The sequence below is a fragment of the Callospermophilus lateralis genome, chromosome 4, assembly GCF_048772815.1.
Source record: "Callospermophilus lateralis isolate mCalLat2 chromosome 4, mCalLat2.hap1, whole genome shotgun sequence".
Taxonomy (NCBI): domain Eukaryota; kingdom Metazoa; phylum Chordata; class Mammalia; order Rodentia; family Sciuridae; genus Callospermophilus; species Callospermophilus lateralis.
Window position 1 is genome coordinate 107,987,569 of NC_135308.1, and position 19,057 is coordinate 108,006,625.

A 19,057-nucleotide genomic window follows, 5' to 3' on the forward strand; every position below is an offset into this window, starting at 1 on the left:
TCATTTACCAGAGAGATGCATAACTTTCTGGATGGTGTCCTTAAAGGCTTGCTTCACTTGCTGATTCCTCAGAGAGTATATAAATGGATTCATCATGGGAGCAACGGAAGTATTGAGAATAGTGACTCTTTTGGTCATTGATGATGTTTCTCTTGCAGAGGGATTAAGATAAATGAATATGCAACTTCCATAAGAGATGGAAATGACAATCATGTGAGAGGAACAGGTAGAAAATGCCTTTTTTCTCTGACTGGCAGAAGGGAGTTTCAAAATTGTCTTATGATGAACATGTAGGATAGAATTATTAATGCCAAAGTGAAAAGCAGAATCATTATTGCAGAGTAAACTCCAACCACTTGTAGGAGCCATTTGTCTGAGCAGGATAAGTTCAATAAGGCGAAGTAGTCACAAGCAAAGTGATCAATGACATTGGAGCCACAATAATCTAACTGGTGAAAAAGAATAACTAGTGGGAAGATGTTTAAGAATCCTGCCAGCCAAGCACAAAACACAAGCAATATGCAGACTCTCTTGTTCATGATGGTGGTATAATGCAGGGGTTTGCAGATGGCTACATATCGATCATAGGACATGGTCGTTAGAAGGTAAAATTCAGTTGTACCCAGGAAGATGGAGAAAGACAACTGAGCTATGCAATCATCATAGGAAATTGATTTGTCCTTAGTAATAATTTCGCTCAGAAATCTAGGGGTACAGACAGTTGTAAAGGTGATTTCTAATACAGAGAAGTTCCTGAGGAAGAAATACATAGGAGTCTGTAGATGTGAGTCCACCAAGGTGAAAGTGATGATTGTCAGATTTCCAGCAACACTCAATATATATGTGATAATTAAACAGATGAAAATCACAACCTGAAGCTCTGGGTCATCTGTTAGCCCTAGTAGAATGAATTCTTTGGGTACAGTGTGATTTCTCATTGTCAATCCTTTTTTTCCCTCCGTTTTAGAACATAAAGTGTATGTTCTCCTATAATATAAAAAAAGAATGAAATTGAAGATAGGGCAAAACACTTTAAAATACTCCTAGAGATTAGTTTTATGTGAAGTAAATTAAAACATTGTGTTCACCAGTATCCCTCTCCAAATTGCATGCTATCTTATATCCAAATAACTTGTACTACCAGGAGTCAAATATTGATCTCTCTTCTTTGAAAATCCGCTGTTACAGGCCGTGGCCAAAAGATTCTCATGTGACAGGAACAGGTAGAAAATGTCCTTTTTCTCTGACTGGCAGAAGGGATCTGTGATAACATTTAAATAGAATCTATTTCTTCCATTATTTCTTTAAAATCAAGTTACTAATTATTTGAAAAATATTTACTTTATAAAAAACATGAAAATATTGTAATTTATTTTTTCCTTTCCTCAATATTACAAAACTAATCTAGAATATAACATAATCAAAATAAGAGTTTGAAAGTTTTCAAAGTTTACTTAGGCTTACCTTCAGATATTAGATTTTGAGAAACTCAGCCCCTTGTACCTTAGGCAACTTTCACACGTTTAACAACCAGTCACTGTAATAATCACCTCACTTGAGAAACTACATGTTTATTCATGGAAATGTGTTAACATCCTCTCATAAATTTACTACTTTCAAATTTGTATAATGCAATTACCCTCCTTGCCTTATTTACTTTTCTAGTAAAAAGACCAAAAGAACAAGAAAGGGAAACTTCTTTTCTCAAAACAAATCATTGCCTAGAAATATTTACATTTATAAAATGCATGATTCAATCATTTTTGCAATATGGTTGTAGCAAATGAACAATTGGATGATGAAAAAAACAATTACTGGGAAGAAGATATTCTTTCAGATAGAGAATGCCCTCTTTAAATCCTATATCCAGCCCAGCATAGCATTTAAGCATAGGGAAAAATAATAAAAAGAACAATCCAGGATTGTTGTCTTGGGACCCCTTCATGATATTCCCAGCAATAAATAACAAGTGAGCGTGTTATTCTCTAACATAATATATATTCCATTTCATTTATATGTTTCAAATTACAATTGGCACATATAATTGTAGATTTATAAACCTTTTAATATTGAAAATTAAGTAATAGAAGAATAACAAACTTACTTTCTGGTCTTTCTTGATGATTAAGCTAAATTCTAACACCTGGGTTTCTTAAATAGTCATATTTCACAGCTGGCCAATTGGTTTAGCAAATTTATTTGATTTCCTTGATACTCTCAAAAGAAATGGAGTAATTTAACTTTTTCATGAAAATCTAAAAATTCATTCAATTTAATTAGAGACCAGTAATATTTGACCAACAAAATTATGAATTTTTTTTACAGTAAACTTGTTGGAACATTTTATATTAAAATCAATCCTACTTTTTTGATCTATGTGTAAACAGAGTTAAGATTAATTTGACTAAAGCATTCTCTCATTACCCTCTAAAACCTTTTTCTTTGCATTTACACAGAAGTTTTAAATAAATATTTTGCAAACCTATAATCCTACACACAGATAATATTTTCCTTAAACTTATGAGAATATTACATTTTCCTGCAAATTCTAATTTGCACAACATAAAATGAGGGCTATTTCAATCTATGTATGTGATACAAGTGGAGTTGGACTTATTTTTATCTGTCTCTTATACTTGGGAATTCATTAAGTAAATGAAGATTGCCAAGGAGAGTCATCATTAAAAGATGCAGATGAATAATTGGCATTGGGGTTTTTTATTAACATTGATAAGAAAATATAAACTATATTGATTTTAATAAGACTTGTATATGAATAACATGTCATATTGAGTGTATAAAATTTTGATTTAGAATTTGATTCTCCTATTGTTGTTTGAATTCATACTTTTTTTCTTTGAGAAATTCTGGACCTATCTTCAGGAATGTTAGCATATTTGTAATCCTTTAAATTTTGGCAACATGGTCAAACCTTCTTCACAATAACACAGGCAAATGGTAGAAAATGCTGTATGAGTTTCTAGTCTGATTTAAGTGGCCAGTGTTAATGATCTCTGATGAGTGTTATCACTCTATCATCATTTACATTTAGGAAGAACCTCCCTATACCCATAACTAATGTTATAGCAATGTTTGCTAAAAGTTGCATTTACTTCCCTTCATTGTATTGTATACTTTCACTGAACTGTTCCTTATGGTTATACATATGACATCCTCTTACTGCAAGAATAGTTATGAACCAAGAAAATAAATATTTAGAAATATGGCATTAAATATTTAAACTTATGTATATAAAATTGTTCTACATAGAGAGAGGTAAATTTATAACCAGAAAATTACAATGCTCACATGCTATAGATAAGCTTATATGTAACATACATTTTTCTATCTAGCAATTTATTCTTAGTTTTTAACATATTACAAATGCACAAAGAATGTGTGTGTTAAATTTCAGAAATGCAATCATTGATGAATGGAAGACAAGGGTCTGTGAACATGGGAGAGATGAGAGAAAAATAAGGAAAAATGAGTAGGACACTAGTTAAATCATAGAAAAATACAATGGCACTGAGTTGTTTTGAATTTATGATTGATACACTTTATTTTAGGCATTAAAATGACTGATTGACCATAAATTATGTAGAAATGATAAAAACTATTTCCTAATTCTGAAAACTGTATTCGATTGCCTTTGTTTCTAAATACAAGTAGAGATTGTTTTCCTATTTTTCTCTCTAAAACCTTTAACAGTAGTAAATATTGCAATAATTGTTTGAGATTTATTGATTATCAGGCATTGACTAAATATTTGGCTTATCTCATTTTTTTCTAAACAGAGAAAAAAACCATATGAGGCAGCTTATATAAAAGCTTGAGGAAGAAAGAAGTTAAGAAGTTAAATATCCAATCTCCCTCATTTGTGGATTTGTCAGTCATGTAAACTTCCTAATATTTTTAGAAGAAAAGAAATAAGAATCTCTACTAGACAAAGCACAGCATTTTATTTAAATGTCCTATTATATAAGCTTCTTTTGACTTTCACTTCTCTAATTAAGTTTTCATTTCTAAGCTAGAGTTGTTGAACATTTTTTCCTAGTTTGTTGATTGATTGTATATCATCTTCTGAGAGATGTTTGTTCACTTCCTTGGCCCATTTATTGACTTGACCTATTTTTTTTGAGTTTAGCTTTGTGGGTTCTTTATATATCCTAGGAATTAGTGCTGTATCTGATATGCGAGTGGTAAAAATTTGCTCCCAGTATGTAGGCTCTCTATTCACTTCACTAATTGCAGCCACATCAATGTTTATTACAGCACAATTCACAATAGCTAAACTGTGGAACCAACCTAGATGCCCTTCAATAGATGAATGGATAAAGAAACTGTGGTATATATACACAATGGAATTTTACTCAGCAATAAAAGAGAATAAAATCATGGCATTTGCAGGTAAATGGATGGACTTAGAGAATATAATGCTAAGTGAATTTAGCCAATCCCAAAAATCCAAATGCCAAATGTTTTTTCTGATACAAGGAGGCTGATTCATAGTAGGATTGGGAGGCAGGACATGGGAGGATTGGACAAACTCTAGATAGGGAAGAGGGGTGGGAGGGGAAAGGACGGAGCATGGGGGTAAAAAAGAATGAGATGGACATCATTACCCTAAGTACATGTATGAAGACACAAATGGTGTGAATATACTTTGTTTACAACCAGTAATACGAAAAAATGTGCTCTATATGTATAATATGAATTGTAATGCATTCTGCTGTCATATATAACAAGTTAAAAGTAAATTTAAAAAATTAATAATAAAAAAAAGATCATAGCAGTTGTGGGATTCAAGTTCCCGCAGCACTACACAAGGCTCAATGGTCACAGAATTACATTCCAGTTTTGAGCTACTCTGGGCAGCCCAAGATTACAAGGCCAAAGAAATACATACCAGGTTGCCAGCTGTGGCAATGGCTACAGTGTTTATAGGTTTAGAGATCATGCCAGGTGGTCCATCCAGAATCTCTGAATAAGCTTACCTTCAAAAGATGTTCCTTAACAAAGTGAGACTGGAAAGGATGGAATAAATGCGTACATTTTCAACAAATGCATACATTTCAACAATATATGTCAATGCATGACCACAGGAATTAAGAACAACTGAGAAAGCAAGATGTCACCAATTAAAAAGAAATAAGGTACCAACGACTGGCTCTTAAGAGACAGAGATGCCTAACCCACTTAACAAAGAATTTAAAGTAGCTGTTTCAAGGAGCTCAGTGAACTTCAAGAAAATTCAGAGAAATAATTCAGAAATGTTTTAGATAAATTGAACACAGAGACTGTGATAACAGGCAAATCAAATAAATATTTTAAAATATGATGACAAAATGCAATACAGAGCATTAATATCAGAGCTGATCAAAAAGAAAACCTGTCAAAAACTGCAGTAAGAAAATATTTTCAAATGAATATATTTGAGAAAAGAAATATGTCAGATGAAGAAACTAAAAATAATGAAAAAGTTCTTGGAATTTACAGAACAGTGACAAAAATGAAGAAATGTATAAGTCATTAGCATTCAAAAGAGAGTTGAGAAAGATAAATTTGTAGAAAGATTATTTCAGAAAAGGATAGCAGAAAACATTACAAACCTCGAGAATGATATGAATATTCAGGGTTAAAGAGAAAAGCTCCCGGATAGGGATCAATTCAAATAAGACTATCCCAGAATGTATTGTAACCACACTATCAAAGGTGAAAGAAAAAGAGAGAATCTTGAAAAGAGCAAAAGAAAGGAAGCAAATAATAAGGGAGATTAAGTAAGGGAGATTAAGTACACCTATAAAAGACCTCTCAGCAGAAATCTTAGGAGATGCAGTAGGATCATGAATTCAAACAGCTGAAAGAAAACAAAACAACAATAGCAACAGAAAACTCCTACCAACCAATAATATTGTACTCAGTAAAGTTTTCTTTCAAAAGTAAAGACAACATAGGGCTGGCATTGTAGCTCAGTTGTTGAGTGCTTGTCTAGCATGCATGAGGCAATAGGTTCGATCCTCAGCACCACAAATAAATAAATAAATAAATAGATAGGTAGATAGATAGATAAATAAATAAAACAAAAATATTTTAAGAAGACAAAAAGGAAAAGAAATAAATGCAAGATAAACTTTCCCCCACAATGAAAGTGTCCATGTGTTTTTTTTATTTTTAAAATTAAATTTATTATGAAAGATGCATAAAACATAAATATTATATGATAATGAAGTACCATGGACTGTGTTGATACATGTGTATATTACGTAATATGTAAATTGGGTTAAACATATCTGGTGTAAGACACCAGTATTATTTCCTTTTGGTGAAATCCTTGAAAATATTCTGTTCTAATATTTTGATATACACAGTACATATTGTTATTTGTAGTCATCCTGTTGTGCTATATCACACCAAAACTTTGGGCTCCTATTTCACTGAAACTTAGTACATAGTGGTCAAAATTTCCCTGTTGTTCCTTTCTTCCTATTCTCCCCAGTCTCACCTCTGGTAACTACCATTCTATTTACCTTCTATGAAATCAACCTACTGTCTTTGTATGTATTTTTTTCACATAGATGTGAGATCATGCATTACTGTCTCTTTGTTTCTAACTTATTTCATTGAATGTAATGATCTCCAGTTCTACTCATGTTGTTGCAAATAATCGAATTTCATTTATTTTCCTATGTCTAAAGAATATTTCATTATGTACCACATTTTCTTTCTTTGTCAGTTGAGAGATTGTCTTCGTTTCTTGGCTCTTGTGAATACTGCTACAATAAAAATGAAAATGCGGATGTCTCTTTAACACACTATTGTAAAATATTCCTCTGGATATATAGCTAGTAGTGGGATTTCTGGATCACATGGCATTTGTATTTCTGAGTTTTTGAGGAACTGCCATTAAGTGCTACATTAATCCCAACACCAGTGTGAAAACAGTCACATTTTTCCAAATCCTCACCAATACTTATCAGATATCTTTCTGATAGTAATCATTCTTATGGGAGTGAGGTGATAGCTCATTGAGGTTCTGATTTGCATTTCCCTGATATTAATCTTACAATAAGAAAATAACCTCCTAACTTTAGTATTGCCTTTGAAGCTCTAGTGTATATAATTTTCGTACAATTTTATTGAATATAAGTTAAGAACAAATATGATTACTCAAAAATCCAACAAATGTTCCTCCACACATTTATCAAAAAGAAACTTGCTATACTGATTATAATGTGTTGAGTGATAATAGATATGAAGCCAACAAAGTAAAACTCAAGTGTTTAAATGGACAAACAAAAACATAAACAAACAATATTTTTTTTTTGTTACCATTTATCAGACCAAAATTGTACTTAAAAAATGTTTTTGTGTTTACTGGGTTTAATCAGAAGCACAGCTTTTGTTTTGACAGGGCAGTTCAAGTTAAAAGCATTTAACCACTCACACTATTTAAGTGAAAGCATTAAGTCATTAGCCACTGGCAAAACTATTACTACAAATGCCATTTAAGAGTTTGCAAAGACAGAATTAAGTTTATGTGCTTAGTAATAAGTCTGACCATTTCAAGTATGCAGAGAATGTTGATTATTAGTAGCATGTCTATTTATCTGAGACTTTGAGATACTGATTTTTTTACTTGTTATTCATATCATGGCAGTTGTTATCATATCAGAAAAAGAAATAAGAAATATTTTTCCATTCTTATTGGTAAAATTATGTAAACATTAATAATGTGAGCAAACCTGTTATTATTTATATCTCAATCTGGCTGTACATACATACAATATAGAGGGCCAGGATTGTAGCTCAGTAGAGCTAGCACATGTGAGCACTGGGTTCAATCCTCAGGACCACATAAAAGTGGATCAATAAATAAAAGTATTGTGTATATGTGAAATAAGAATTGTAATGCATTTAACTGTCATTTATTTTTTTTTAAAAAATCAATTAAAAAATCATCAAAAAAAGAGCATCAAAAAAAGTATTGGGTCCATCTACAACTAAAAAATAATTAAGGTATGGACAATACATTTCTCATAGAGAAATAAAACTTATAAAATTACATTGCGATCACCTATTTACGTATTTCATTCCCTCTTGCTTAGGACTGCACAAGAGCAACAATTTTTTTTTGCTAGCTAGATCATTTCTCTAGTACATACATTTTTGAAAAAATAAATGTAATACCTGTGTGAAATTCCTTGGAAATATTTAATTTAAAAAGTTGTTGAAAACCATTTAATTCAAAGGCATGTGTTCATCTTTAAATCACAAAAATTCCTAAAGTTGAATTACTCAGAGAAACATTACCATTGTAATTTCTTGTATTGGAATCCTGTTATCTCCAGATTTTAGTGGGCTGTTGAGATGTAAGGACTAAGAATTCTTTGAAATGTATGAAAATCATATAATGATTTTTATTTTATATATAATTAGAACTACTTTTGTATTTTACTTTGTGAATTATATTAGTCTAAAAATATAGAAAAATAATGGGTCAATATTTTCTAATCAAAATTGCATGGGAAAAATGTATTTTTAAGTGGGATAATTGAATTTGAAATTCTTTTGTGGTTTAATTATTAACTGATAACTTAATACAAGTTTAATTATTGAGTTGATGTTCATATGATTAACATACTTATAGTGAATCCTAAATTTATTTTTATGTGTTAAATGAGGAACTCAATTTACAGAGAAAAAAGAAAATCATGCCCTTTAAACTTCATAAAGTATAGAGCTTCTCATTTAAGATACAATGCAATAGAACACATTACCTGTAGAGACTTGATTTAATGAACCAACATACAGAACATGTAGAACTAAAAATAATATGGTATTATCAGTATTTATCTTGAAATATGGTAGAAATTACACAAAGTTTAAAGTTCTACATCTGAGGTAAAATATGGTGACATACATGCCTTTTATGGAGTGATATAAACAGAATTAAAACTATTTACATATCATGGACTATGTTTTTTTTTTTACAAGAAAACTCTATAGTGGAAAATTTAAGCATACTTTTACATAACTTGTTAAGCAATATGTTGGATATACTTGGGTGTGGAAGTGGAAGAAATGGAACAGGAAAAATCTCAAATTAACTACAACATGGCATTTAAAGAAATTATTAGAGAACTAGGATACTTAATAAAGACATTTATGACTTTCAAGATTTTATTGAGTTGTTTTTTATAGTGTCCCCCCCCTTTTTTATAAATTTTCTTTCATTTATTTGTAGAATACCCTACCCTGTGGAGCACATCCTTTAGGGCTTGCTTTACTTGCTGGTTCCTCAGGGTGTAGATGAAAGGGTTCAGCATGGGGGCAACGGAGGAGTTGAGAATAGCTACTCCTTTAGTCAATGATGCCTTTTCTTTGGCAGAGGGATTAGCATACATGAATATACAACTTCCATAAGAAATAGAAATGACAATCATGTGAGAGGAACAGGTGGAAAAAGCCTGAATGGCAGATGGAGTTCTCAAAATTGTCCTGATAATGTACATGTCAGAAAAAAACAACCACTAATGCTGGCAGATACCACTGCCACAGATATCTTGAGGTCTTTTCTCCAATCGGCTGCCACCTAAACAGTTACCACCAATGTCTCTGCCTCTGATACCATTGCTGCCATCCCATGGTCACCTGGAGCTCTTTTTTCTGGGTGCTGTTGCCAACACAACTACAGCCACCCACTGCTGCCATGTTGCAGACATGTCTATCCCTGATGCAGCTATTGCTTACACTGCTGTTGATACAGATGCTACCCCCAGAGATCACCTGGGTGACATTGCCCTCACAGTCAAAATTGCAACTGCTGCTGCAGCCACCACTAACATTGTTTCACTACAGCTGCTGTTGACTTGTGCCCTGTTGCCACCAGCCACTGCGACTGCTGCTGATACCACTGCCCAGAGGTTTGCTGCTGGGGAGACTATAGGTTTGGTTGCATATGGCTGCACCCATCTTGGGTTGCTCTTAGGGCCTGGAGGCCAGGATTTACGACAACTGCCTCTTTTGGGGGACTCCAGCGGAGACCTGGAGGTCCATTGTGGGAGTGCTTGTGTGTTTGGTGGCCCCTAGGGTCTTCCTGCGGGGGGTATTGGTGGCTGTCATCTTGCTGCTGTTTCTCAGGTCACTCCTTTGTATAAGCATATCCCTGGTGGCCTCTGTGCAAGTTGCAGCATTGAGATCTTGAGAATGCAGTGAGGCTGAAACTAGGGTATCTGAAACCCAGATTGGTGGGATAGTGACTGGGTCTTTGAGAGCTGATCTGGGACAGGGACTCTGTGGGACATCAGAGACAGGGCTGAGAAGCTTCTGAATGCTGATGGAGACAGTTTGACTTTCCATTGAGATTCATTTCATTTTACTTTATTTCTCTGTTTGCTACCATCTCAACTATATTTGGGACAGAGTATATTTTATGCATTGATGTGTGGAGGATGATGATACATGATTGGTATTTTGCATTTTTATTGTATTCATATATCTTTAGTTTTTTTCTCTTTGTTCATATTCTTCCTCTCACTTGTATTTTACCTTGAATTTTCTTTCCTCCTTTTCTCCAACCAACAGCCAACCTCTGTCGGCTCTACCTCCACTCTTACTGTGAATTTTTGCTTCTAGCCTCTCTCTTCCTCTCCCATGAACATCTTGTAGTATGTTCTGTCCTCTGCCATTTGAAATTACAAGTTGTTTTAGCAAATTTCCTGTTCAATCTATACATAGTTTTGAACTTATATTTTGGTTTAATGTGAGAAAGTAGTAGAAGTTTTGTGGGAGCTATTATGTTTAAGGCTCTATATTTTTAATACTGAGTGCTGTGTTATTGGTCTCACCCTTAAAGGTGAGGTACTGAAAAGATTTAGGAACACTATTGATCTGCAGGGTAGAATTTGTGCTGCCTTAGAGCCATACTGCTAGATAAGAAAACACACAGACAATATTAAAACCAAGAGAATAAAATGCCAAAAACAAGATTTTCTGATAACAGAATTGACTGACAACACATTACAAAAAATGTCCAAGAAGGAGTTTTGAATGTGCAAAATTAAATTGACTTGTGAAGTAAAAGATAGTATAAGGAAATCAAACAAAAAATACAGGCAGTGAAAGATCACTTTAATAAAGAGTTAGAGATTATGAAAAATAAAACAAGCAGAAATCAATAAATCAAATTGAAAATTCAATAGAAAATATCACCAAAAAATTAGAACACTTGGAAAACATAACCTCAGACATTGAAGACAAAATATATAATCTTGAAAATAGAGTTGACCAGGCAGAGTATATGGTAGCAAACCATGAAGATAACATCCAAGAATTATGGATAACATAAAAAGACCAAATTAAAGAGTTACTAAAATGGATGAAAGATCAGAAATACAAACCAAAGATTGCACAATGTTTTCAATGATATACTATCAGAAAAATTTCCAGACCTAAAGAATGGAATGGGAAATCAATACAAGAGGCTTAAAGGACCCCAAAAATTTTAAAAAAACACATTATAGCAGGTGCCCATAAAGACACATTATAATCAGAATGACTATCATAAAGAATAAAGATAAAATCCTAAAGGCCATGAGAGAAAAAAATCAAATTACATATAGGGGAAATCCAATTTGGATTTCAACTGATTTTTCAACCCAGACTCTGAAAACTAGGAGGTCCTGGAATAATATTTTTCAAGCTCTGAAAAAAAGTGGATACCAACTAAAAGTTTTATATCAAGCAAAATTGAGTTTCAGATTTGAAAATGAAATTAAAACCTCTATTATTAACAAAAAGTGAAAGAATTCACAACTAGAAAGCCTACACTACAGAATGTTCTCAACAAAATATTCCATGAGGATGAAATGAACAGAAAAATTAAAAAACAGCAAAGAGAAGAACTACCCTAAGGGAATATTCAACCAAAGGAAAAACTAAGTCAAATTAAAATCCAGAAATAAATCAAAATGACAGGGAATACAAATCATATCTCAAAAATAATCTTGAATATAAATGACTCAAACTTATCAATCAAAAGACACAGACTGGCCAATTGGATTAGAAAGCAAGACCCAACAATATGCTGTCTTCAAGAGACTCACCTCATGGGCAAAGATATCCATTGGCTAAAGGTGAAAGGATGGGAATAAAAATATATCACTTGCCTGGACTGCATAAACAGAAGGGGTTTTCAACCCCATTTCAGATAAAGTAGATTTCAAGCCAAAATTAATCAGAAGAGACAAAGTGAGACATTTTATACTTATTAAGAGAAGTATATATCAGCAAGACCTAACAATTGTAAATTTTTATACTCCAAACAATGGAGCATCTATGTATATCAAACTAGCCCTTTACAATTTCAAGAATCAAATAGACCACAACACAATAATATTGGGTAACTTTAATACACCTCTCTCTCTAATGAACAGTGCTTCCAAACAAAAACTAAATAAAGAAACTATAGACCTAAATAATGCAACCAATAATTTAGACTTAACAGACATATATTGAATATTTCATCCATCAATGAGCAAATATTCTTTCTTCTCAGCAGCTCATGGCTCTTTCTCTAAAATGGGCCATATCTTATGCCATGAAGCAATTCTTAGTAAATTAAAAAAAAGATATAATACCCTGCATTCTATCAAACCACAATGAAGTTAAATTTAGAAATCAACAATTAAATAAAAATAGAAGCAACTGTAAAGAATGGAGACTAAATAATGCACTATTGAATGATGAATAAATAATTGAAGATATCAAAGATGAAATTTAAAAATTCTTAGAGGCAGATGAGAACACTGATACAACATCAAAATCTTGGGGGCACTATGAAGGCAGTACTAAGAAGAAAGTTTATTGCACTGAGCGCATTTATTAAAAGAATAAAAGTCAACAAATAAGTGAACTAACACTACATCTCAAAGACCTATAAAAAGAAAAATAAGTTAATACCAAAAGCAGTAGAATACAGGAAATAATTAAAATCAGAGCTAAAAATCAATGAAATTAAAACAAAAGAAACATTTGAAAAAATAGACAAAACACAAAGTTGATTCTTTGAAAAAAGAAATACAATAGAGAAATCCCTAGCCATGCTAATGAAGAGAAAAAGAGAGAAAACTCAAATTACTAAATTGTGAATGAATGAAGAATTATCACAATGGACATGTCTGAAATACAGAAGATAATTATACACTATTTTGAAAATTTATACTCCAATAAAGTAGAAAATATTGAAGATATTGACAAATTTCTAGAGACATATGATCTACCCACACTGAATGAGGTCATACAAGATATAAACAAATCAATTTCAAGTAATGAATAGAAAATGCCATCAAAAAGCTACCAACCAAGAAAAGCCCAGGACCAGATGGATTCTCAGCCGAGTGTTTACAAGACTTTCAAATAAGAATTAACACCAAAACTCGTAAAAGTATTCTATAAGATAGAAAAGAAGGGAACCCTTCCAAACTCATTCTCTGAAGCTAATATCACTCTGATACCAAAACCAGACAAAGACACATCAAGGAAAGAAATCTTCAGACCAATATCCCTTATGAACATAGATGCAAAAATTCTCAATAAAATTCTGAAAAATCACAGACAAAAACATATTTTAAAAAAATGGCACACCATGATCAAGTAGGGTTTGTCCCAGGGATGCAATATTGGTTCAACACATGTAAATCATTAAACCTAATTCATTGCATCAATAGATTAAAAATAGGAATCTTATAATCATGTCAAAAAATTCAGACAAAGCATTTGACAAAATACAGCACATCTCCATGTATAAAATACTATAAAAACTAGGGATAGTACAAACATACCTCAACATTGTAAAAGCTGTATATGCTAAACCGAAGGCCAGCATCATTCTAAATGGAGAAAAATTGAAAGAAAAATTGAAATCATCCATGTTCCTGGATAGACAGAATTTATACTGTCAAAATGGCCATACTATAAAAAATACTCTACAGGTTTAATGTAATTCCTATTAAAATCAAAATAAGATTCTTCATAGATATAGAAAAGCAATCATGAAATTCATTTCAAAAAATACAAGTCTCTGAATAGCCAAAGCAATTCTTAGCAAGAAAAATGAAACAAGAGGCATCATAATCCCAGACCTTAAACTGTACTACAGAATCATAATAACCAAAATGGCATGATATGGGCACCGAATCAAACATGTAGACCAATGGAAAAGAATAGACTACCCAGAGAAAAACACACATAAATATAGTTATCTCATACTAGACAAAGGCACCAAAAACATTCACTGTAGAAATCTTAGCCTCTTCAGCAGATGGTGCTGAGCAACCTGGAAAAATCTGTATGTAGCAAAATGAAATTAGAGCCCTATCACACATTCTGTACAAAACTCAGCTCAAAATAGATCAAAGACTTATGAAGTAGAACAGAGATCATGATCCTGATAGAAGAAAAAGTAGGATGACGTTTTCAGCATGTTGGCCTAGAATTTGACTTCCTTACAGATTCCTAAAGCACAAGAAATACAATCAAGAATCAATAAATCTAATGAATTCAAACTAAGAGGCTGCTTCTGAATAAAGAAAACAATCAATAACATGAAGAGAGAGCCTACAGAATGGCAGAAAATCTTTACCACCTGAACATCAGATGAGCATTAATCTTCAGGACATATAAATAATTCAAAAAACTTAAAACCAAAAAACAACCCAGTAAATAAACAGGTAAGGAACTGAACAGACACTTAACAGAAGAAGAAAATACACTTGATCAACAAGTATATAAAAAAATGTCCAACATCACTAGCAATTAGGAAAATGAAAATCAAAACTACTATAAGATTTTATCTCTCTCCTGCCAGAATGGCAATTATCAAGAATACAAGCATTTATTATTATAAATAGTGGTGAGGATTTGAGGAAAAGGGTATGCTTACATATTATTGGTGGGACTACAAATTGGTGCAACCACTATAGAAAGCAGTATTGAGATTCCTCAGAATACTTGGAATGGAACTACCATTTGACCCAGCTATGCTACTCCTTGGTTTATACCCAAAGGACTTAAAATCAGCATATACAGTGACACAGTCACATCAATGTTTATAGCACCTCAACTTACAATAGCTAAACTATGGAATCAACCCAGGTATCCTTCAACAGATGAATGGATGAAAAATGTGGCATATAAACAAAAAAAAAATCACTTATCCTTAAAGAACAATAAAATTATGCCATTTGCTAAATGAATGGGATGGAGAATATTATGCTAAGTGAAATAAGATAATTTCATAAAACCAAAGGACAAATGTTTTCTCAGATTGTGGATACTAATTCAAAATAAGGGGGATTGCTGAGGAAGAATAGAGTAACTTTGGATTAGGTAGAAGGGAATGAAGGAAGGGGAGGAGGTACGGGGTATAAGGATAGTAGAATGAATCTGACATGATTATACTATGTAAATATTTGACTATAGAACCAGTGTGATTCTACATTATGTACAACCAGAAGAATGAGAAATCATACTCCATTTATGTATGATGTGTCAAAGTGTATTCTACTGTCATGTATAGCTATTAGAACAAAAAAAAAACTGAAAAAAGAAGACAATATTATGTTTCTATTCAAAGATAAATATATCTTTCAGTATTAGACCTACTAATAATAGCATCACCATTTTTATTTTATACAAATCATATCTAAAAGATATGGCCAAAATACTAAATGTTTTTCTTTAAAAAAGTGTTTCTGCTTTGTTTAAACATGAGAATAATTAAAATTCAAAGATATTAAAATAAAAACACGATATAAATAAACACCAAAATGATAGAAATCCAGGAATAAAAATTAACTCCCTGAGCATACAGAAATTATATTATTATAACTGAGGACCATCAGATTTTTAAAATAGCATTTTCTTTCAGTAGGCTTTGAATTTCTAACAGGCTCAGAGATGGTGCCAATGCTGATGGGCTATATCGCACTCTTGATAGCAAATTTATTGGCAACACATAAGAATTTGTGTAGATGTGTTTCTGATTAAAAAAAGGATTGATAAAATTTTTATATGGAAATTCTGAAAATGAAAAAAAATTTATTAAATTAGTTAGAATATATTTTTTGTATGCTTGTAAAAAATAAGTGATTTATATGTTTGTTGGAATGCAACGCAAAAGATTCATTCTTGTCCATAGCAGAGAATTGTTGATGAATCAGAAAGTCATACCAATAGTCATACAGATGCCAAGGAATGCATAAGAATGTACTGTAGCATCATAAATAATGATATAAAATTGACAACAACATAACCCCTAATTTCAAGCCAGCAATTACATTATTATATCATAAACAAGTCCCCTCTGATATTTTATCCAGTTGTTACAAAAGAATAAGTTCTGTCTAGATAACTTGATAAGGAATGATGTCCATTAAACATTATTAACTGAAAAGAAGAGGAAAGTTATAGAATATACTATGTATTAAAACTGCATTAGTACACAAAGGAAAAATTCTATGGTGTAAATTTGACTGCGGTTTTAGGAGGAAACAAAAAACAATGTTTCATGCTGGCTAATTTGACAATTTGAGGGAAATGGAAGCTTGTTTGTAAATGTGTGGACCATTCCATTTGTTACTTTATACCATGTTGACACTCGATTCTCATAATTAAGCACGTATGAACTTTAACATTAAAAATTAAAAGCTGAAGCTTGAAGTGCTCTTCTGATTTTTGATTTTTTTTGTAGTTGGACATAATAAGTTTATCTTATTTACTTATTTTTTATATGGTGCTGAGGATTGAACCCAGTGCTTCACACACACTAGGCAAGAACTCTACCACAGAGCCAGAATCCCAGACCTATTCTTCTGATTTGTAAATATTTTTAAATGCTTTATTTAGTCACTCATTCTGTATAATGGTGGCAGAGATATATAAATGAATACAATATGGGTACCATCCACTATGGAGTCTCTTGGCCCTGGTTTAACCATCCTCCATGGAATTGAGAATACATTATCTCCTGAGTGTAGCATAAGTATATGTGTATATTAGGAAAATTAGGTACAGCTAAATTGAAACTAGGTTGATTGTATCAGCTGACTATAACTCTTTTGCTTTTATGCTGCTCTATGGCTTGACTCTCCAGAAAGGTACATCATGACACCACTACCTCTCTTGAACTTATCTCCACTGGAATGCTTCTGTTCTGCAATATAGATTCTCAGGGGGTTATATAGTGCACAGAGAAAGTATAGTTGTGTTATCTTTGTGTGATACTAAATTTTTATCTTATACAGAGAGTTTTGAAATATTTTGTGTTACAGTATCTTAAACAGTAATCTGTGGAAATTTACATAAAGTACATTCAGGTTTGCAAGAGTAGGTTTTGGAGTTCAGGCCAGAGCAATGTTCCTGTTTCTATGGAAACATAAATGATGTAAAAAAGAAATTTATTTTTACTTATAATTGATTGAGGTTAACAGATATCTTACATGATATTCAGCCTATGCTTTCTCTACGTGAAAGGCTTTTGTGTAATAGACAGAGGAAAGGGTGAGCAAGGTGCCAAAAAAAAAGAAAAGAAAAGAAAACAAACAAAAACAAATGAACAAACAAAAAAAATCACCTTCTGAAGTATGTTATATTTGCATTATATTTTTATTTTAAGAAAATTAAGAAAAATTTGAATTATATCTCTGATATTTTCAATAAATTTATTTTTCTCTCATATGGAAGCCTATTTTATTGGTGAAATAACAAAGATGTTCAAATTTACAGTTTAACATAAATTTTATTGTTAATTTTACATTTTAATATGTTTAAACCTTTCTTCAAACCACGGTGATAGTTTCTGCCTTTGAGTTGCTAGTTTTGCTGATATATTCATGACAAAAATATGCTAATTCCCAAGAGAAAAGAATACTGATTGTCAGGAAAATAAAATTAAAAGAAAAAAATAGTTCACAGTTTCAGCATTAATACTTATCACCTGCTGAGTCATCCTGTTCATGCTAAAGAGAAAAAGTAATACAAAAAATATAGTTGAGAACTTCCATCACAGACATGGTGCTGACTGCTAGGGAGACAGAGAACAGGACAGATAGAAGGCCCATTGGTTATGTTGTAGAGAATGTGATTTCCACAAAGTTATTCTTAGAAAAAAATTCATTTATTCTGATTGTTTAGCCTTGAGAAGAGGACACAATGCCATGTTTTGGCATCAGAAAACATCTTATGATTTCTCTCTTGTCCTCATGCAAGTTGGAGAATAAAAGGACAAAGTGAATATAATGAAAATTTAAAAACTTGGTTGTTAATTACGTAATGGGCATAAAATAATATAAAAGCATTAGATGCTTGTAGATCTATATGTATTATTGAGCTCTACCTCTATGTCAACAAATTCTTCTGGCCTCTGTTTTTCTTCCCATGAATTTAGATTTTTTTTTTTTTTTACAATCAAGGTGACTATAGGCTTATATTTCTGTGATTGATACTTATTTATTCCCATGGTTATATTTAAAGGTATATATATATTGAGAATAAAAATAATCATAACAGTTAGTTAAATTTAGCAACTGTGACTAGTTTACCAATTCATAACAATCAATTTTCTAAGTTTGTAAATGGCATCAGAATTAAACTAAAAATTAGCTAATTAAATCCTAAAAGTGTATAATCTTGGAAGCTGGAAGACAATGTTTCAATCTTTAAAATACAAAAGTGTTAGATAATTATGATTGTAGAAATCTGTAATTCAAAGGTGTACTGCACATACAGTATTTTGAAAATACTTCAAGCTTTGATGTAAATTTACTGATGAGGGGACTTAAAACATATCTGTGATCCATATTTGATTTCAACTGAAGATGTGTGTGTGTTTCCTGCTTTAATAGGAATGAGTGGGTATTGCAAAAATTCTTACAAGAAAAACATCATTAGAGATATCAATATCACATTTAAATTTTCAATACTTTAATATCAAACTTTTCTATTTATTGGCTGTGTTTTTCACCAATAGACTTTGTTGGAAGAAAAATAATTCAGA

At 32.0% G+C, this 19,057-nt stretch overlaps 1 pseudogene; it reads right to left on the minus strand.

Annotated features, from left to right (window-relative positions):
• Positions 1-938, minus strand: LOC143396941 (olfactory receptor 6C3-like; annotated as a pseudogene).
• Between the last annotated feature and the right edge of the window lie 18,119 nt (positions 939-19,057).